General features: G+C 38.8%; 1 long non-coding RNA gene across 1 annotated transcript in view; it reads right to left on the bottom strand.

Annotated features, from left to right (window-relative positions):
* Positions 1–2,352: 2,352 nt before the first annotated feature.
* LOC136707990 (uncharacterized) overlaps positions 2,353–22,803 on the bottom strand; it is a 38,258-nt gene continuing 17,807 nt past the window's right edge. Inside the window, exons 3-4 of the long non-coding RNA XR_010804304.1 lie at positions 4,385–4,488; positions 2,353–2,542 (exon numbers count right to left, since the gene is read on the bottom strand). This is a non-coding gene — a long non-coding RNA (uncharacterized lncRNA). The remainder of the gene's footprint in view (positions 2,543–4,384; positions 4,489–22,803) is intronic.

Below are 22,803 nucleotides of genomic sequence, written 5' to 3'. Positions count from 1 at the left end.
TATAAGGAAAGATTACATATATTCACCTCTCCTTCTGGAGAAGAGAATGGTTTAGGGAACACAACTGGATATTAAAACCTCTGTTTTACCTTAAAAGATACATTTACACTGTTTGCACCTTTAGTGACAACAATGTGCATGTACTGTACTTGCTTTTCTACAAGTGTGTGCAACTCAGAGCAGACAGCAAGTAGATTTTTACTTTAACTGCTATTATATTGCATTACTATATAAACGTATATACTGAATTTAACATAGTAAAAAAAACATATATTCCATGGCATCTCTTTAAAATTAACATATTTTATCATTATATATGCAGAAGTGACAGTGGTTTTAAATTGTCTTGAAGTGTCTAAAACTGTGCAGCATCATTTCAGTCTTATTTCAAGGTTATTTGAGCTGTAATCTATTTTCACGGGCTGAGAATTCATCCTCTGATGATAAAGCACTTCTGTAAGTTGCTCAGGAAAAGCTTGTCTGCTAAACACTACAAATGTAAATGAAAGTGCTTATGCTTCTACTCTGCAAGATGCTTTGGTCTGTACAGATTTGCTTCCTGTTTGTGGAAAATATTTCAGGTCCCATTCGTGTAAATCCAGCACTGAAGCAAAGCTCATGTACATCTACAAAATGAAAGCTGTGTTACTGAGTCAGGAGGGAGAAATAACTGCAGTAGAGTATGACAGTCATATCCGCGAGATCAAAATCAACATTATATTTATAAAGACAGATTGGTGACAATAGTGAATCACTACCACCTCTTTAAAAGCACATTCACTCATTCATATTCTGTAACCGCTTCATCTCATTCAGGGTAACTAGGGCATCACACACTCACGCATTCGCATTTCAGGACGCATTTTTAATATCCAATCCATTTATGTGTTTGTGGACTGCGAGAGAAAAAACGGTGCACCTAGAAGAAACTTTTGACCAACAGTAGTAACCATTATATTCATCCTCAATAATAATAATAATAATTATTATTAGTTGTAGGAGTGATGGTTGTGGTCTGTAGGGGCTGATTAAATTACTTAATAAAATTGCAACTAATGTGTATATAATGTAGTTAAAAATCCTTCTTCCAAACAATATTGGACACCCCCCACTTCCTGTTGGTGGCACTTGTGTAATTTGAGCTGGTGACCCCCTGGTACAAAAGAGGTGGTCAATTTACTTTGTGTGTTTGCATGTGTGTGTGTGTGTTTGTAAAGAGAAAGTGAAACTTGTCTGGGGTTTCCCCTTTTTGCCACACAAATGTATATGTGGTGTGACAAAGCAGCTCATGTGTCACCTCATTGGCTCTGACCAATGACAGCTTTGCCCCCAGATCCACTGGAGGGCACTGTGGGCACTAGTCACTGAGGTTTTGCCTTCAAAACAATGAAGACGTCCTGCCTTCAGAGCACATTTGCGGCTCTAAAAATGTGATAGAATATGATATAAATTGCATTAAGCTTTAAATGACATTACATAACATGCAGAAGAAATATTAATATTGTTATTTTCCTCCCCCTGCCCCTCATTTCCCCTCATTTGGCACGACCTCAGCGGTTAGGAAAAGGCCAGCGAGGAGACCGGCCTGCAGGTAAAACAATCAAAACGAAATGAGGAGATAATATCGCAGAGTGGCTTTGATGGCCTTCATTGCAGTGTTTTATTTCATTGCGGTGCTGCACTCTTATTAGATGTGGGTGGTCTTCAAGGGCCCCGCTAATTAAAACTGCGACCAATTAATCAAATAGTGATGACCTAAGGGTCAGCACCAGGATTAGACATAATACAGCTGTGGCATGAAGGCTGATTCACACCTTATAGAGTCTAGACACATTCTCCCTCTCTCTCAGTCTCACTCACTCACTCCCTGTTACTATTTCAGTTTTTGCTCTCCCTGTTTCTCTACTTGATCACATTGCTGATTTTTTTTGTCTTTTGCTCTTAGACAGTCAGTCCTATATGTGTATACGTTTTTTAACAGTTCTCAATTTTTTTCTTATTCAGTATACAACTATGACATTTTTTGGTGATTTACAAATAAAAAAAAAAAAAAAAAAAAACATCCAACAAACAGTAAACCTTGGCTCCCATAGCAACAACCCAGCAGTACTTTAGCAACAAACTGGGATACCTAAATAGCAGTCCAACAGCGCATTTGCAGCCATCTTTGATGCTATAGCAACAACCCAGCAGGACTTAAGCAACAACCGGGGATAACCAAATAAGAGTTCTGAAACATATTAGCAACTGTCTTGGACACCATAGCTAAAACTTTAGCGCATAGGCAAAAAAAAAAAAAAAAAAAGCATCAAACTTCAACACCAGATGCTCTTTTACTGCTTTAAATTCCAAATGTTATAACCTGCATTTGACAAGCAACTTATAGTTTATTCACTCTCCTTCTTTCTCTCTCAAAGCTGGAAGTGTCTGGCTCTCCTGGTGAAGCGGCATCAAAGAGACATTGTCTCTGTCACATTATGCGGCTCTCGCTCGGCCAAGCTTTGATTGAGCGTAGTGATCCAAGACTGATGCCTCCTGGACGCTGAGTGAGCACAGAAAGAGAGAGAGACAGGGTGGGGGTAGGGTGGAAGAACGTGAGACAGAAAGAGAGGGAGGGAGGGAGAGAGAGCGAGATGCCGTCAGTCTTAGATGCATGTCAGCGTGTATGAATTGAGGGGTTGGGGGACATGACAGAGTTGGTCATGCTTGGCCGAGTCTGACAGCGGCTCATCTCTTCGTCCTGCTTCTTTAACTGATGTCTCTCTCTCTCTCAGACCCACTCTTGTCTCTCCATTCAATTACTGGCAAGAAATACAGCAGCGCATGGAACTAGTGCTATGGAACTGAAGTTGGTTTAAACTCTTTGATCCCTGTATTTTTTATTATCATTTATTTATTTAAATCTAGTCTCCTGGTGATTCCTCAACCTAGGCAATATATTTGTCATAATATGCACACTTCTGACAAGCAGGCTGTCCGAGTTCTTAGATATTTAAATCATGCTTCTACCAAGATCCTTATAATAATGCAACTTTAAGGAGCCTTGGATGCTTCCAGACACTGGAGGTTTTACTGGGACTTTTAACTTGAAGCTGGCTGAATAAGACAATGACTGCTTTTTTCCCCCTACAGAGTGTTTAGAGGAAAGTTTACCTCAGAGAAGCTGTATTTGACACTTATCTTTTTTTAAAAGTGTGTTTTTCAGTATCTCACTGTAGCATGTCCATCAGTCTGTTCCTCCAGAGTAAATATTGTTCTAATAGCAGCAGCTGAATCTATTGCGCTAATGTCAGCACTGATACTGAGAGATCCAATGCTGCCTCGCTATTGCATCATTTTAAGGATCTCAGTGAGAACTGGGAGAGCTAACTTGTGGTTTTTGAATGTGCATGACGTAAAATGCTCTCGATACAGAGAGATCTCTATGTTTAAAGACACCTCGAGAAGCAATTAATGATTATTATTTCTATTTTCTATCTAATACGGTTGTGATTTTTTAAAAAATATCACTCTTTTGACATGGAACCCTCTCCAGTGCTGTTCCCTCAGTCAGGACAATCCTTAATTTCACTTTTCCACAAATGACTTGGGAGTCTGACTGTCTGAAATATATGTAAATTTATGCACACATAAAATGGCGTATAATTAACTATTGACCATTATGTTAAATTAGCCTGTTATAAATAATCTCAATTCTCTGTCTCTTTCTTTCACTCTCACACACAACCTTAAAAATACAATATAACTTTTAATTAATTAATAAATTTTAATTGGTTGTGGCGTATAACTTAAAATCTAGCATTAGCACCTGACCTCTTTAAAGAGTATGTGGCTAAATACAATCAGATTTTCACAAATATGTTCCAACATGTAGTTGGAAGCCTTACCTGAAGGGTAGAGACTGTTGCTGCATCAAAAGGAAGAGCAATATAAGCAGGAGCAAGTAAATATTTGAGACAGAATGTGTGTATTTATGTGTATTTGTTCATTTTTCTGTAATGTACAGTACCATGTAAAATATAGACCGTAAACACACACACACACACGCAGCAGGAATGTTACCCTGACTTGCCTTTTGCTAGTGATGCATTAGGGACCACTTAAATCTTTATATAGTCTTGTGGAATTTCATCCTTGTGTCTTTTTCATCCACCGAATTTTAGCTCCATACAATGAGCCACAACAACAGCAGCTCTGGACTTTGATTGGGCCCCTCACACACACACACAGACAGACACACACATATACTTTGGTCATGCACCCTGAGCTGAGCCTCTCATCCTCCTCCACTTTGCATTAGCATGAAATATGCATCACCAGGAGAGGTTTGGTGAACACATGTCGTTTCCAGGTGTCAAAAACTCACATTTGTGCGGCTCCTTACCGTTTTCCGAAGCTCTAATGAATCAGGAACATGTCTGGAGACATTCCCACTGCTGCTCCAGTGCCTCGACCTCATACACTTCTCTCTTGTCGATCTTTCTGAAGCTATAATAATATTAAAAACCAACAGTCAAAGGTAGACAAAGGTATGAGTGGAAATCATATGGTTCAGTACTGATTTTGTATTTCTCTCTTTCTAGGTATCAGCACTGATTCCTGTATCTAAATGTGTGTTGTATTTATATATGTACTGGTGAAGAGTAGATCATCTCTGCATTCTCTAAGTAGATGACAAAGCAGTTTTGTAAGTCACTCTTAAGGGTAAATGCACTAATGCAGTAAATGTAAATGCTTTTATCCAGCTAAGACAATGCTATTTCAACTTCCAGAAATCATTGAAGCTCCTGGCAACCCCACTACAAAGGGTGTGGCTTTGTTAGACCTGTTTTAGTAGTGCTATGCCACCCCCCCAACCCCTTCCAAAATGTTCTTTAGCCTCTCTAAATATGCATGTACCACACACACATTTCACATTTTGAGTAATTTCGCAAATCTAATAATTAATTTTTACATGGGGCGGCATGGTGGCACAGCAGGTAGTGTCGCAGTCACACAGCTCCAGGGACCTGGAGGTTGTGGGTTCAAGTCCTGCTCTGGGTGACTGTATGATGTGGAGTTTGATGTGTTCTCCCCGTGTTTGCCTGGGTTTCCACCGGGTGCTCCGGTTTCCTCCCATGGTCCAAAAAACACACGCTGGTAGGTGTATTGGCGACTCAAAAGTGTTCATAGGTGTGAGTGAATGTCGCTCTGTGAAGGACTGTGTTCCTGCCTGCCCATCATGACCCTGAACTGGATAAGTGGTTTTAGAAACACACCCTGTAAGAGGCGCCAGTCCTTCACAGGGCAACATACAAATTCACTAACACACTCACACCTACAGACACATTTTGAGTCATCAATCCACGTATCAACATGTGTGTTTTTTTTTTTTAATCCGTGGGAGGACACTGGAGCACCTGGAGGAAACCCGAGCACCTGGAGGAAACCCACGTGGACAGGGAGAACACACAGAACTCCTCACAGACAATTACCTGGACTTAAACCCACAACCTCGAGGTCCCTGGAGCTATGTGACTGTGACACATCCTGCTGCACCACCGTGCCGCCAGACTATATTTATGAAAAATAAAATATGATTAATATGCTAGAAGATTATTGTTAGGCCAGCAGAGGACAATAATGAAATACTAGTAATGTACTAGTATGAAATACTAGCGTTACTTATAATGCAAATTTAATGTGGTTTCTGCATTAAAAATGCAAATTATCATAATCATTAATCCAGAGTATGATGCCCGATGAACAGCTGATAAATTTACAGTACTTTAAAAGGGAACTAAAAAGTGTTTATGCATTAAACAGGCATATAGATGATTCAGTCTTGATTTTATGACATTATTTAGCAGATTTCTGATTAATAATATGTGGATATTTATGTTTATAATGAAATTTTATATTCGTAATACCTTTTGTAGATGCAGATACTGTCATTATTTTGTAGGCGTAGCTGCAGAGCCAAAGGGTAGTCAGGTCAGAAACCGCTTTAAATAAAACTTTGTTACCGTAAAATCATTCATTAGTTTATTCATTCATTCATTTTTTGTACCCTTTTATCCAGTTCAAGTTGGTGGTGGGTCCGGAGCCTACCCGGAATCACTGGCTGCAAGGCAGGAACACACCCTGGAAGGGGCACCAAAGTAACACACACACACACACACCTATAGATACTTTTGAGTCGCCAATCCACCTACAAATGTGTGTTTTTGGACCATGAGAGGAAACCCACAGGGACACGGAGAGAACACACCAACTCCTCACAGACAGTCACCCGGAGCGGGACTTGAACCCACAACCTCCAGGTCCCTGGAGCGGTGTGACTGCGCTATTTTGAGATTGTACTATAGTGTTTGCATCCGATAAACCTAGGCCCAAACACAATTTCACCCCTTGCCCCGAACACTTTTCCTTACCCTTCACTAAAAGACCAAGCTATGTGTTTGTCTAATTGTTACAGCTGTGGTGGTCTACCAGGCCTTGAACAGTTCTTAGGAGTCTGGGAACATCCAGCTTCATTATGCAAGTGGATTCTCTTGATGAAAACGATATTGACCTTTTTCGGTGGAAGTCAAATGAATGGTCTCTGACTTTTGTACCGTGTTTCCTGGATTAGTTCTGTTAAATCTAATGTTTAACATTAGGAGTTTACATGTTGCTCTCCAGGCATCTTTCCCACTATCTCCATCACTCACTCACTCTCTCTCTCTCTCTATCCCCTTCTGTCTCTCCCTCCTTCCATCTGCTGCTCTGCTGAAGTACGCTCCTTTCTTGGCGACCACTGTGGAGCATCGGATGAGTCTCAGCACATGTTCAGATCGTTAACATCCACCAGGCGAAAACCTCTCCTCACAAAACATTCCTCTCTCTCTCTCTGTTTCTGTTTCTTTCTTCATTTTATGTCAGTCTCTTTACCCTCTCTCTCTGGCTTACAATTTCTGACACACACATACACATGCTCTTATATGCACATTTCCTTTTCTGTGCTCTCCCTTTTTCCTTCTGTTTTACTCACTCATGTTTGGTTAGCTTTTAGCCCAGATCCTTAAAGCAACACTATGTAGTTTTTCTACATTAAATTACAGTTTCAAAATCATTGTGATGCTCGACTGGGCTCAGCACTGCAGAAGCTGCATTATATAACCTTTGGAGGAGGGTAGGAAACCACCGACCCCCCTTGATTTCAGAAGAGAGTGATAAACTACATTGTGACTTACACTCAAACTGTAGGGGGGCCCAAAATAAAACGCAGCTGAGGAGTAATAAGGCAAGACAGCATTCGTAAACGTAAACGCAAGGGCACATTTTTGTCACTAAATTTACAACAGTGGTTTTACTGTCCAGTTGTGTAATCAGTGATTATGGAACTATGTGAAATATTTACATAAACACAATCTAAAAAAACCCACTAAACTTATTATTGAGTAAGGTACAATAATGTTCCCTAATTAAAGGTACTGAATATGCACCCTTGAGGGTACCACTACAGTGACAGATTTTATTACAGTGGACTATGCTTACATGCGGTGAATATAGCGGGAGGCATTGTTCATATTATGGGGAGACCAGGTTGATCCTGGTGATGCCAGCAGTCCAGTTCTTGTTCTTGTTCTTGTTCTCGTGAGCTTCTTACAATCTGGAAAGTTGGTGATCTCCTTCAATTGCGGTAATTCTTTGGTTGTTGCATTTAGAACGTAATTTCAAATTTTCTGGCACATTTCCTCCAATTTATAGTTCCCGAACCAGAAAATGTAGTTCCCAGCTAGAACCAAAGAACAGTATGATCTTCAGCAGGAACCACGATGACATCTGTGAGTGAGCTAAAGAAGCTCCAGAAAGAGCACAGAGCCTCAAATAAAGGAGGAGGCTGGATGAGGTAGACTGTAAGCTTAACCATACATGTCTGTATATGTTTTTGCTTTGAAATGGGAAAACAGGAAATTAAGCATTATCCACTTTCTGATTTGGAATGAAAACCGAGAAATACAAGGAAATAAAAAGTGGAAATGATACGTTTGTGTGTCTCTGGGGCTGTAGTCAGATACTATAGTCAAAGACATTTCTCTGTTGGTCAGAATGTTTACAAGCTTAGTAGAACAGCTTCTAAATCTTCATCAATTACACACACATAAGGTGCTATAAAGGTTTTTTTAAGCAATACCATAGAAGAATCACATTTGGTTTGCTGGATCCTGAAAGGAACCAATTCAAGAACCAGAGTCCTTTTGGCCAAAGAGGGCTATTTGAGCACCGTTCCAATGGCTGATGGCATTGTGTATTTTTGGGGGAGTCCTTGTTGCTAACAACCACTGAAGGGAAAATATTCCATGGATTTTCTTTTGTGCTATAAAACATGGACTATTACTGCGCAGAGTGAAATGGATCTCTACTTTATGGAAGGAGTTTTTCCTGAAGACACACATTTCACTGTCATGTTTTATTATGTAATACGTCCTATTTCCTTTGAAGAAAATGAAAAATATTACCCAGATCTTCGCAGCGGAATTGAGGTTATGATGTTTATCTTATTGTTGTTGCTGGAAGAAAATAACACCCAAAATGGTGTCTTCTCAGGGAAAACAACTTTTGATTCCTTTTTGGTGGTTTTGGTCTAATTAACAGAAAACACTGCACTGCCTAAAGCTGCATCTGCAGCTCTTAGAGCTTCTGAAGTGCAGTTAATCTAAAATATGTTGAAAAAAAATCTAAATACTAGTTAGGTATTCTGATTTTCCTGAGGTGGTTGTATTCACTCTACATAGTCAGTAAATACTAAAAAGCTCACCGACTCACTTATCCCTCAAAGCTGTGCTCTGTTTGTATATTATTCATACATCACCTTCTCCATAATGATTTAACCTGAAATACAGCTTCACAAAAAGGCCTTATTAGTCCACATGCTGAAATCAGAGAGAGAGAGAGAGAGAGAGAGATGGGACAAGATAGAGACAGTGAGGTGTAGAATGAAGAAAGACAAGTTGAGAGAAGAGGCAGAGAGTTTGAGAGAGAGACAAATATGAAACAGAGTCTCACCACATGAAACACAGTGGGTAAAACAACAACACCCCCCCACCCCCAGCAAATTTCTACCACCTTGTAAATGTAGATTTATACTTCTGCACCACAGGCTACGCAAGAGCCCTACGTGGTTGTGAGCGTTAATACTTCTGTGTTGGTGTCTGCTTTGCAATTACACTGCCACACCACTAGGGCTGAATCTCAAACATCTTCTTCTATACTGTGTAGTACACAATGCAGTAGTGTAGCAAAATTACTTTTTTAATTACAAATATTTAAAGTGCACTATTTAGGGAGTAGGTCATTGTTTGGGACAGAGCAGAGCCAAGCCGGCATGTTTTTCCCATGTGCTCCCACTTCGGGTCGAATTCTTTTTTATATTTATCATTGACGTCCACACCTGTGCTTCTTCTGTTTAGCATAAACAATGTCTGTCTGACTACTGACCAGTCACAGTCTTTGAGGTCTGTATCAACAAGATGCATAGTTACATGTCTGAGGAAGTCAGGCTTATGACATACGTTCATAAGTTCAATGCAGAATAATATACTGGGCTTAACCCAAACGCCCCCCAAAAAAAAAAAAAAAAAAAAAAAAACACTATCCCCCACTAACTCAAACCACAATGTTAAACATTTTAAATATATATTGTTTATTAATTATTATGATTGTTACAATATCAATATCACTGTTAGTTCTTGGTAGAGAGTGAAAAGGAGCTTTAGAAAAGAAGGAGAAAAGTGAGAAAGGGAAAATTGGAAAGATTGACAGAGCGAGAAAATCAAGAGATAAAACAGATTAAGAGGAATAAAGAGTACTTTTTTGCTCTTAATTACTTTAGTTTCAATGAGATTTCATCTAAATATTGCCATGGCAATAATGAAGTGTAAACAACTGAATTTCACTGGAGAGAGAGAAATATTCAGGGTTTATTCAACCTTAAGATGAAAAGTCTGAATAAAGTATGCCCCCCTTGAATAATAAAGCTAGCTATTCTGCTGTAATTAAATGCAGAGCCTGGCAATGCAGAAACATGATGTTTGGCAGAAGATTGAAAGTGGACTGACTGAGAGTGTGTGCGTGTGTGTGTGTGTGTGCACTTGCATGCATTGTTTCTGATGTCTTTTTGATGAGTTATGGTGTTATTAGAAAGGGGGAGCACTTTTCAAAGCCGTGGCGGGCATGAAAAATTGAGCGCTCTCCCCATTACGGCGCATTGTTAAAAAACCCGCCGTGGTGAGGACGATGATGATGACAGGACGAAGAGCGAGGCGCCGCTCAGCAGGGCCCAGGCTTCTGCGATGAAGAAATGAAGACGCCATCTTTAATGAGCGTCCCCACGGCCTCTGGGCTGTGGGGGACTCCTCACACACTGCAGTGGATTGTGTGTGTGTGTGTGTATGTGAGTTTTAGCACACAAAGGCAGGATCAAAGGGCGGCCAGCCGCTCACCAACTGCTTTCATCTGCTCTAACACACCTGACAACAGGCAGCAACAGGGGGCCGCATCCAGAGGGGCTTCATCATTTCCTCACACGCTCTCTCTCTCTCTCGCCCTCTCTTTCTCTGTGCTTTTCACCTGTCTTCATTTCCAAAAGTGTCTGTCCCTCGTTTTCTGTCGACTATTATTTTTATTCCTGTCTTTCTCTCTCTCTCTGCCCCCTCCCTCACTTTCTATCCCTCAGCTGCTGTCTTCTTTTTCTCTCTCTTCCCCACCACTCATCTCCAAAAATCTCTTCCTGACTTTCTCTGTATATTTGCTCTTATTATTTTCAACTCTCTCTTTCTCTCTTAATTTACACTCTCTCATTTTTCAAAGTTCTACAGAAAATCTCCCTGTTTTCACTTTCTCCACCATATCTGTTCTTCTCTTCATATTCTATGATTTCCTCTATTTCTTCCTTTGCAGTGGAGTTCCCTCATGTATTTAGAACTTTTTTTGGTTCATTCTCTTTCTCTCTCTCTTTTTTTTCCAAACAGATACAAGTTCTCATAGCATTTGCTGTTCCTCGCATTGTCCTTTTCTTCTTTTTAACACTGATGAAGTAAATGGCATTAAAATGGAGCAGATATTTAAAAAAAACAAAACAAAAAAAAAAACCAAATATATATATATAGAATATATAGAATTGGAGTATGAGGCCAGACGCAATGAGATGAGAAGAGAGAATGAAACAGGCAACACAGTCATACTATAATTCCACCGCCCCACTGTTTCAGGATCTCTGGTTTGATTCTTGCCTCAGGTTATTTGGTATGTGTGGGTTTCCTCCAGGTGCCCTGGTTACTTCCCACAATCCAAAAACACATGTTGGTAGGTGGGTTGCCTGTGTGAAACTGCCCACAGGAGCGAGTAAGTGAGCGTGTGTTGCTTTGCAATTGACAGGCACCTCGTCTGGTCTGTATTTCCTGCTTCATGCTGTCACCTCTCTACTGATTAGAAGTGAGTGAACTGGCTCGGCCTGGCAGCCTTAGCATTAGCCATGTTGCAGTGATACTGCACATTGGAGATGGAAGCGACAACTTTCTAATGCTCCAATGATTAGAATAGGCACTTTGAAAGTCTAGGAAAACACTATAAAAATGTGAGCAAATACACAGAGAGGTGAGCATAGCAAGAGAGAGAGAGAGAGAGAGAGAGAGAGAGAGAGAGAGAGAGAGAGAGAATAGAGAACGGAAAAGAGAATGAAGCTCAGACATTTTGAGAGAGAAAAAGAAATAAAAGGAGTGGAAAGCAGCAGGAGGGTGATATTTTTTTCCCCTGATGCTTGGACATATTTCTGTCCTCTGAGTCAAAGCTCAATTATCAGATGTGGTTTACTGAGTAATGCCTAGACCATAGCAGCAGAGCAGAATACAGTGCGCTGTGGATACTTCTGAGCCATGTGTCTTAGGAGAGAGGGAGAAGACTAAAGAGTGGAAGCAGTCAGCTCGTTTTGCTGAGACACAGAGAGGATGCGGTTTGGATGGGCTTGGATGGTCTTAACAAGCCCCCAGTGGCTGTCAAACCAAATAGCGATGGAAGGAAAAAAGGAGAGGTATAGTGGTGGGGGATGGGCGTGAGGGTGCCAGAAAAGAAAAGGCACGCTCTCTTTTTTGTAGTGCACCGTCGAAACGCGCGACCTGCCTTGCTACAATCAATCCCAATTTAACAGGAGGCGGCTCAAAGGAACCTTCAGGGAGTCGTGAAAGCTGACAGGTGAAAACTTACTGCTGCTGCTGTTCCTGTGCTCATAAACCTCGACGCGTCCACAGCAACGAGACGCTGTCAAAGACACGACAGGTCTCCGTTCGTACAGCTCCGCGAGCTGATGATACACCAGAAAAATCACCTGCTTCCATCTGAGCAGGGCACAGAAACTAGAGTCAGTTCTAGAGGTTTACTGTCATGTGTAGTTATTGATGTTTGTATATTGCAATCCTTCTGTTTGGGCTAGAAATAAACAAACATCATCGCTGTCCAATAAAAACATGGATTTCTAATTTTGTCAATTTTTAGGTTATCACGTCATTTGAACAGAGAAGCTACTCTTCACATTGTGGGAAAACATGGATGAATGGACCAATAGAAATGCTCCAAAATTACTTGGAATAAAATCTTTACACACACACACACTACATAATATATATATAAGAACAATCTGCTGGGCTCACTGATGTAAAACTTCACTCAGATAATGGGAGCTTACATATATTCACCCCTCTTTCGCTTGACTCATTTTAAATGTGTTGGTTCTTTGAAACATCTGCAGTCAATCTTAATCAATTATTCACTGAAGTGCTCTGAAACATCGCTTTGCAAACATGTGTCTTGAGAAAATAATGTTTCATTATATGGATTTTTAAATACTTTGTTATAACTTGTTATAACACATTTACCAATATTACCCATACAATCACCTATGAGCTGTTAACATCAGCTTGTCTAAAGCAATGGCATTCCATTAAGGTCCAGCTACTAAAATTTCCTCCCAGCACAGATACACACCGAAAGATCCATGCTTCATTTCACAGTACCGTTTCAGATTGATGATTCTGATTAATGCCAGGTTTTGTAAAACCATGTTTTTAGAACCGGCTACAGGAAGAAGCAACAGAAATTGCTCTGTCCGTTCACTGTAAATAGTCTCTGCATCGACTTTTGTTATTTTAAGTCAAGGCATGCTTTCCTCTCTCTCATGTCATTTTTGCTCTTTCTAATGAACTGGCCACACAGTATACAGTCAGTTTGATTGGCACCAGTGAGAAGCTAGTGCTATATTACTGTATTAACTGAGCTTAAAATTGTTTGATAAATGTTACTTACAGTCATCATTTTATTATAAACTGGTCATGGAACCTGACAGAACTGTCACTATAGATCAGGACCACTCTAAAGCATTCTGAAAATGACAGAAGAAGAGATGAAGTCCACCCTCACACACCACAGTTTTTGGTATTTATTTCCTTTTAGTTTGGCAAGAAAGAAAGCATAAATGGACAAGCTCATGAAACTCTCATGAAAAGCATCCCTCCATCAGATTACACAACTGGAGCTCAGCTCTGCAGCCTTTCAGGCTGTTAAACTGCCTGGCTCTGTTTAACCCTGGCTTACAGCACCTACCTGTGCTGTAAGCTACTGCATGTAAACAAAGTAGTAAAGTGAAACAGTGTTTCTGTAAAACGGCACAAAAATGAAAGCGTGTGAGGACAGGTTTAATGCCCTTGTTTTGTCTCCTGCTCACACCTCAGAGACTCTCTCTGACAAACAGCTGTTACAGTACATTGGGGCAAAATCATGATAGTACAATAATACTGATTCAAACCCAGCATAGTACAAATCATACACAGTTTAAAGAAATTGGTTATTTAAGCTGCTTGCGTCTTCACACCAATGTTTTGATTTATAATCAAAATGCAACACACGTGTCTAAGGTCACCATGCTCAATGCCAAGCATTGGCTAGCAGTGGATCTGTTTTCTCTGGCATGGTGTCACAGTCACACAGCTCCATGGACCTGGAGGTCGTGGGTTCAAGACCTGCTCCGAGTGAAAGTCTGTGAGGAGTTTGTTGTGTTTTCCCAGTGTCAGTGTGGGCTTCCTCCCACAGTCCTAAAACACACATTGGTAGGTGGATTGGAGACTCAAAAAGTGTCCATAAGTGTGAGTGTGTGACGCCCTGTGAAGGACTGGCACCCCCTCCAGTGTGTGTTCCTGCCTTGTGCCCAGTGATTCTGGGTTTGTTCCGGACGCACCGCAACCCTGAACTGGATAAGCCGTTACAAATAATGAATGAATGACTTAATGAATTCAATCAAAACTCACATCAATGTTCTAATCCCACTTGCATACCAGAATGAGAGAGTTTTTTCTTCCCCCACCCATTTACACTTTTATAAAAAAGTGTTATTTGATTACAACCATCCAATGTTGCCTTATAAGCATGCAACTAAAATCATAATTCAATTATAATTTGCAACAAATAACATGTTTTTACAGTAGTAAGTTTAGGTTGATGGTTACAGTTACTTTCAGCTGTAGCAGTAATTCAGATTACAGTATAAGTTATTGAAGTATAACTTTATTGATAGTAACAAAGTGGGGATGAGTGTGTTCTTAATTAATTTATTTTTTAAAAAACTATTAGATTATTTTGTTAAATCTTTTTATACCCTCATTTTGCATATTTCCTATACTGTATAATATTGTTTCTGCATTTATCTACCATGTTTTATATCTCTATTTTGACTTTCTAATACAATTTTTTATTCTCTTTCTCTAATGTTGAAGTCAGAAGCAGTAGTCATCAAAGCATTTCCCTGATAGTTGTACTGTGTATGACTACGAATGTGACACATTTTCATTTGATAGTACTAAAAGTAGTGGTAATAATAGTAGAATAGTGAAAGGGAATGTAATGAGCATACCAACTGTAGCAGCAGTAGGAGTGATGGTGATCATAACAGATGCAGTAGTAGTGACAGTGATCTTAAAAGTACTAGTAGTGACAGTGATGTTAGTAATTATAGTGATATTAACAAAAGTAGTTGCAGTGGTAAGATTAGAAAAACAACGTAGAAAGAGGGGAAAGCATGTCGGATTTAATGTGTGCCATGTCTGTCATCTGAACTCAGCGTTTCACTCTCAATTCTGACTCTCAGCCAATAATTAAAGGCATGTATCTAAACAACAGGAAATGCACATTGTGGTGGTAGAAGCATTTAGATCTCTCACAGATCTCCTTAATGCCCAGGAGCGATCAATATCCTTTTAAAAACAAATGGACATCTCAGAAAGCCCAGATGGCCACTTTCCCAATTATAAGCCCGGGTGGATTTTGATTCTTGTCCTGGCAAATCCGTTTGGCTGTAACTTTTGAGTAAGAACTTTAAGTGCTGAAGCTCTTTCCCTTTTTCCATTAGAAATACAAGGGAGGAGTGGAAGATCTGAATGGTTTCAGATGTTGCAAGTGTAATTATTATTTGCCTCTTTCACTGTGTTTTTTTAAACAATGTCTTTGACGTACAATAAAATATAAATAAATACTTTAAAAAAATTATCTTTGTCTATAAAACATGTCATATTACAATGTTTTTCCTGTGGTAGAAGTACACCAAACATTGAACAGATTCCCCAAAACTAGCAGAAAACACAGGAAAATAATATTGTCGTTTAATGTGACATATTTCTCATTTCACTGATTGGGCATACTACATTATATACTTTATTTCTCATTCCTTTTTCATTAAAAGAAGAGCAGAAATGTGTGATATATATATATATATATATATATATATCAATCAATATATCAAAGCCCATAATATATAAATATTGTAGATTCTTACAAAAAAGTATGTAGACTTATTATTTTTTTATTAATAAAAAAATAATTAGTAATTATTCATAATAGCTTTGCTCGTCTGTTAATGTGCTTAGTTAATCTGACAGATTATTTATATATTTTTTAATTGAAGGATTAATACAAAACAGAACAAAGTGTAGAACAATACAATGCCTCCTTTTATGAAAGAATTAAATAAAAGCAAGAATAAAAATAAAAGTATAATAAAACAATCAAAATATTGCAGTAAAAGGAAAAAGATACATAAAAAAAATAAAAGAAAACATGATAAAAATGATTAAAACAATACAATAAATGAAAAGAACTAAAGGGTCGTAGGTATTACTTAACCATATACACATGTAACCTAGCAATGACACCAGCGCTTACAAGACACCAAGGGGGCACCTGTTAGAACGGAACAATTTTACTTTCCGGAATGGTAATTAACATTAAACAAATAATTTGTTGGGTCTGTTATCTTTATTTTAGGGCATGTTAACACTCTAGATCAGACTCTTGTTTGCTTTCACCCGATTGTGGGATTCATTTGGGCAGGTGTGAGTACAATAAACACATTCAGATGTGGATCAAAACAACCGTAGCAGGATCCTTAAGGGAAGGTTGTCTCAGTCTGATTCCAAATTGTGGTGTGGTATGTTTGTGGTAAGAACGTTTTCGGCGCTCTACCCAACCAACTATCAGATGCATTGGGTAAAGTTGAGCTCCCGTACTTTGAATATTGGATGCAGCAGAGGATGTAATTGGAGAACTGACTGAAGTTTAGACACTATCTGAAGAAATTTAACATAAATATGCCCAGACCAGAGGACTTTCTTCTTGTACTTACTTTCATGTTCCTTTCACAGGCAGATCTTACAAATACACATGGTTTGTTGTGACAAATATTTTATGCAAATATACTTTTCCTTGTGTGAAAACAAACCAAACAAAATGAAAATGCTACAACTTTACAAACTCTTTAACTGAATCAAACCAGAGCAACAAACAACAGGTGTGAAAACTCCCTTAAAATCTAACAATTGATAGCAATAACTGAACTGTTGTATAATTGCAACAACGCACACACATTTCATGTTATAATGCAAAATACTGACACTAGGCCTGCAGACAATATGTGAAAATATAACACTCTGTCATGTAATATTGCATTATTCTACATTTGGTCTTATACTTTTGCCTCAGATTTGTTATTAAACATAGGAAAATAATGCAGTATGTACAAATTATGTAAATGTATTTAATTATTAATAATAATTTAAGAGAGGATTTGGCACATTTTTCATGGATGCAACCCACATACTCAGCTCTACTGGTCATCCCAAAAATGCATGTTCCTTACAAATGTGGCAATACAAATATAAGTTTTATTGCCAAGAAGCATTGTTACAATAAAGAAATAATATTTTCTTTTTTGTGCTATACCATTACATTGGAAAAAGTCTAATACAGTGGAACCTCGAGTTACGAAGTGTCCCGAATATGTACAAATCGAGTTACGAGTAGAGGTGTGAGCAAAATTTTTGATCCAGTTACGAATGTTTTCCCGAGTTACGAAGAGCTGATCTTCAGGATCCGACCGATAGCTGGTGTGGTGTTCGCTCACAGATTCCTCTTGCATCCAGCCACCTCGTTCTTCTCACGTGTGACTGCGCAGTATAAAGTCGTTATCTTTTTCATTATAATGTTTGACAAGTATTTTTAGTGGTTTAGTGGTAGAAAGTGCAATTGTAGTTTTGTTTAAAATGTAAGAAAGTCCTGTTATCTACACCTCGTTCCGTGCCAGTATCCCTCCCTCCCTCTCTCCTTAGCCGCTCTCCATTAGCTACGCTCATCTGTCACCAAGGTAAGATTACTGTACCATATTTTATACATGTTTTTTAATCTATTTTGTATATGTTCTTTCATCTATTTATTTTGTTGTGTAATTTTAAGTTTTGTGTGAGTCTTACATATTGAAAAACATGCATTTTTTCATAATTTAGGACATTTTGAGGACTTGTCAGAGGGAGGGAATGGATTAATCCAATTTCCATTATTTTAAATGGGGAAAGTTCGTTCCAGTTACAAGCAGTTCCAGTTAAGAACTTGGTTCTGGAACAAATAAAATTCGTAACTCGAGGTCCCACTGTACAAGACTAATAATTTTGTTAAGGATGTTATGAAGGTAATGTGAAGGCAAAAACACATGGTCTTGTTCAAATTCTAAGCATAGCACTTAGAACACGCTGCTTTTTTTTTTTTTTTAAATGATGTGGGTGTTGTAGTTCAGATTCTTTGTAGTATTACCAACACATAGTAGAGATTTCAGAATTTAAGATTCTTGGACCCACCCTAAATGATGTGGGTGTGTTTCTGTTCTAACTGAGAAGAGTGAGAGAACATGCAGCTGTCAACAAGCTCGTATGCTGAACAGATGTGTGGTCACTCCCCTTGTTCCACTCTGTAGCCTGCAGTGAAATGCATGCACACCCTTCCAGAAGCAAAACAATCATTTGGAGTAGATTTTTGGAATTCCTGGGACACTTGTGGCAGCCATCACTAAAGCCAGATCACAGTGAGCTCATTGAGATTTGCAGTAAAGCTGCTTGGCTGCGAGACCTCTGGTTGAGCAGGAATGCATCTGCAAACACTGTGGATGAGGAGGAGATGGAGGAGAGGAAGCTGTGTTTACCCTTCCAGGGTTGATTTAGATCTGTGTGCTCTGGCTGGAGAGTGTTCAGAGCACACAGCTGGAGCGTGTCTGCTGAAGTGCTTGAGAGAGAGTTTTTGAAAGACCCCATCAGCCAGCTCTAACTCACCCCGAGCTCCAGCTAGCAACGTCTCCCATTCGTCAAGCTTTGAGGTTTTACGTAACCTTAAAATCCATGCTATCAGTTACTCAACAGCCCCAGAAACAAGAGGCCTTTTACTGAGAGTGATGAGGACACATTTCTCTGTGCTTGTTTTCAGCTAAAGCTAAGACACATCTTTGCCCATTAAAGACACAGTGGAAACACACCTACAAAATGTACAACAGGCTTAAATGGCAATATTTCTGATTTTAATAAACAACAAAAAGAAAAGAAAATGAAAACAACTTTGGATAGACTTCAGAGAATGTTAAATAAAGAAAATAAATCCTGAAAGATCTTGGTTTGAAACGGCTGAACTTTGAAGAGAATAAAAAGAGATGAGTATGAAGCTATATTTCTGCTTCACAAGTGCAAATATTTACATATTTTTGCTGTTACTGATTGCTTAAGTTGGAACTGACTTCAAATTCAAGAGACCACTAACTTCCTGAAAGTAAACACATACTGAAGTGCTACAAAACTAAACAGCTCAAGTTTCAGATAAGTATCTGTGCTAAATCAAAGTTAAAAACAGACAAGTTAAACTTCAGCCATGTGCACGGTACAGCCCATTTCGTGCTCAAACATACCATTCCAATATAAAACATGTAGAGCTTCTGAATGAACACAAACAATGGGGAGTTTGTTTTGCTGTTAGAACAGTATGTCCTCAGAATCATCTACATTACCTACATTCAAGGTCCAATTGGGTACCTTGAATTGTGAATGCAAATTGTATGATTAAGTAACAAAATTAAAAGCCTGGAATTCAGGTAATATTTTGAGTCATTGCATTCTGAAAACATTAAAACTGCCTAGAGTATACAGAATAAGTACTGTATTTCTCTAACTAAACATACAGCTGTATGGTGGTAGTCGTGGCCTTGAGGTTAGAGAAATGAGCTTGAGGCCAGAGGCTTGCTGTTTCAATTCCCAGGGCCGGAAGGAAAAAAAAAAAAAATTCATGGCTGAAGTGCCCTTGGGTGCCCAATTTGCTCCCCGGGTGCTGAGGTGGTTGGAAGCCCCCTGCTTTTACAGCATGTGTGTGTTCACTGCCCCTAGTATGTGCTAAGTGTTGCTCACTAGTGTGTGGTTATGAGAGTGTGTGTTCACTGCCACGGATGGGTTAAATGGGGGGTCAATAAAGGCGATTCTTTTATTCATTCTTCTACCAAAGACTACAGCGAGAGTTAATCTTATTCACATTGCTTTCTGTAAGAATGGTCATTTTTTTTTATAAAATTCAAATGATTTTCATGTTTGAGCACTGGAAACTTCTCGAATGTGTTTATGAAATCAGGAGTCAGTGAATAACTAAAAAACCAAGAATCTCGGTCAGACTTACTAGGCTTTCTCTCTCCCTACTCACAGCAGAAAAATGGCAAAGAGCCATCCAAAATTTGAGAATCATGAAGAGAGATGAGGATATTGCTTTAGTCAAGCTCCATAGGTAGGTATTATTGATTTATTTTTGCTTCTTCACATTATTTATGTAGGAACCCACTCTAAATACGGGAGACTGTTAACCGTAAGAAAGACTGAAAGTCGAACAGTTTAAGTTACAAATGAGTTTCTGTGGTCATTCAAACAGTGAATAAAAACTTACATACAGCTACATACAGGTGCTGATCATAAAATTAGAACAACATGAAAAAGTTTATTTATTTCAGTAATTCCATTCAAAAAGTGAAAGGGGTTTGCTAGCCAATTAAGAACAGGTCCTTAAACCAGGTACTGGTAGTTTTGGCACTGTGCTGGTGCCAAGTCCTGTTGGAAAATGAAATCTGCATCTCCATAAAGTTGGTCAACAGCAGGAAGCATGAAGTGCTCTAAAACTTCCTGGTAGATGGCTGTGTTGACCTTCGACCTCAGAAAACACAGTGGACCAACACCAGCAGATGATATGGCACACCAAACCATCATTGACTGTGGAAACTTTACACTGGACCTCAAGCAACGTGGATTATGTGCCTCTCCTCTCTTCCTCCAGACTCTGGGACCTTGATTTGCAAAGGAAATGCAAAATTTACTTTCATCAAAGATCATAAAGGACTGGACTGCTGCTGAATGGTCCAAAGTTTTGTCTTTAGCCCAGGCGAGATGCTTATGACTCTGTCTTGTTCAAGAGTGGCTTGACACAAGGAATGTGACAGCTGAAACCCATGTTTTGCATACGTCTGTGTGTGGTGACTCTTAAAGCACTGACTGGTTGCAGTCCAGTCTTTGTGAATCTCCCCAAAATTATTGATTGGGTTTTGTTTCACAATCCTCTCCAGGGTGCGGTTATCCCTATTGCTCGTACACATTTTTCTACCACATCTTTTCCTTCCATTGCCCTCTCTATTAATGGGTTTGGACACAGAGCTCTTGTGAACAGCCAGCCTCTTTAGCAATGACCTTTTGTGTCTTGCCCTGTTTTTGTAAGGAATTAATGGTCATCTTTTGGACAAGTCAGCAGTCTTTTCCATGATTGTGTAGCCTACACAACTAGACTGAGAGACCATTTAAAGGCCTTTGCAGGTGTTTTGAGTTAATTAGCTGAGTGTGGCACCAGGTGTTTTTAATATTGAACCTTTTCACAATAGTCTAATTTTGTGAGATAATGAATTTGGGGTTTTCATTTGTTGTCAGTTAAAACTATCAGATTAAAAGAAATACACACTTGAAATATATCAATCTGTGTGTAATGAATGAGTTTAATATACAAGTTTCACTTTTTGAATGGAATTACTAAAATAAATAAATGTTAACCTGATATTTTATGACCAGCACCTGTACAAACAAAATGTTGTTTTCCTCAAACATACCATTAGACACTGAGCTTCTGAAATTAAACAAACCAGAGAAAACAGCCGTTCCCCACAATCTTAAACATTCCTTTTAAGGCTTGAAATCACTTCCTGAATGTCAGTAAATTACAATGAAAAATGACACCAACGAGAACGCAAAGGGAAAATAAAAAGGAAATGGTGAGGACGAAGAAAAAGTTACATTTTACTATTTGAGTTCCCAAACACCACCATTGCAGATCGTTGCTGGAGATAGGTGAATAATGCACAGTAAATTACCTTTCGATCGTGGTCTTTTGCCATGTCTTGTTTTGAAATTTCACAATAAAGGTCTTTCCATTTGTCTGTGAGCGCTAATGACACATATTGAGCAAATGGTTGTTTTTCATAATGGCTCAAAACAATGGATTGATAAGGATCGCAGTATGAAGTGATTTATTGGGCTTTCTTATGTGTGCAGCCTATTTAGTCATTAAGCCGAACGTGCAAATAAACAACTGTGCTTTAAAACAGCATTCCCATCAACTAACGTTGCCTCTGGTTGTTTTTCTGCTTTGTCAGAGATGAAGGCAAAGGGAATGCTAACAAGGAAATCTCAGCTGATTACATCTTTCATCTGAACTGTGCTTGACGACACATGGCTGTTTTATTCTTTGATTTATTTAGCCATTTTGCAAAGCACAAGTTATAACAAAACCCTTTTTGTTGTAATAATAGATTTGAAATTCGTATTACATTCATCAAGTGTCAAAGTTACTGTAATATAATTGCTATTATAAACCGTCTTCACCATGCAAATATATCTCTCATTTTCAGATTTGAATTGAATAGTAAGATTACTGAACTAATCTCCATATGTTATTAGTACAAAATGCTTATCATCACTTCACAATGATGTGAAGCCCAGTAATAGGCTTATATACATCTTTAAATGCAATGTCTATGATTGCAGGGAAACACTGTTCTCTCTTTTTTGTTTACACTCAGTTCTTAGCATCTTTTAAGGTGGAATGGAATGTTTGAGGGGAAAAAAAGACAACATTATGTGGCTGGTGTTTACTTGTCTGTAAGTTATTATTCACTGTTTGACTTACCACAGAAACTCGTTTGTGACTAAAAATGTTTAGTTTTGTAGCAATTCAGTCCAGAATTTAGAGGGAATTCCACCTCAACTAATTTGAAAAAGCAAAAAAGTTCAATATTACCCACCTATGGAGCAGGAACAGAACATTAGTCTCTGTTCTCTTGGTTCATGCTTTTCAACCTTTGGAGGTCTATTTGTTGTGCAAATGCCATTTCTCTGCCGTGACCAGAGAGAGAGAAAG

The sequence above is a fragment of the Hoplias malabaricus genome, chromosome 10 (genome assembly GCF_029633855.1).
Source record: "Hoplias malabaricus isolate fHopMal1 chromosome 10, fHopMal1.hap1, whole genome shotgun sequence".
NCBI classification, from domain to species: domain Eukaryota; kingdom Metazoa; phylum Chordata; class Actinopteri; order Characiformes; family Erythrinidae; genus Hoplias; species Hoplias malabaricus.
This window is presented reverse-complemented; position numbering and strand designations above follow the sequence as displayed.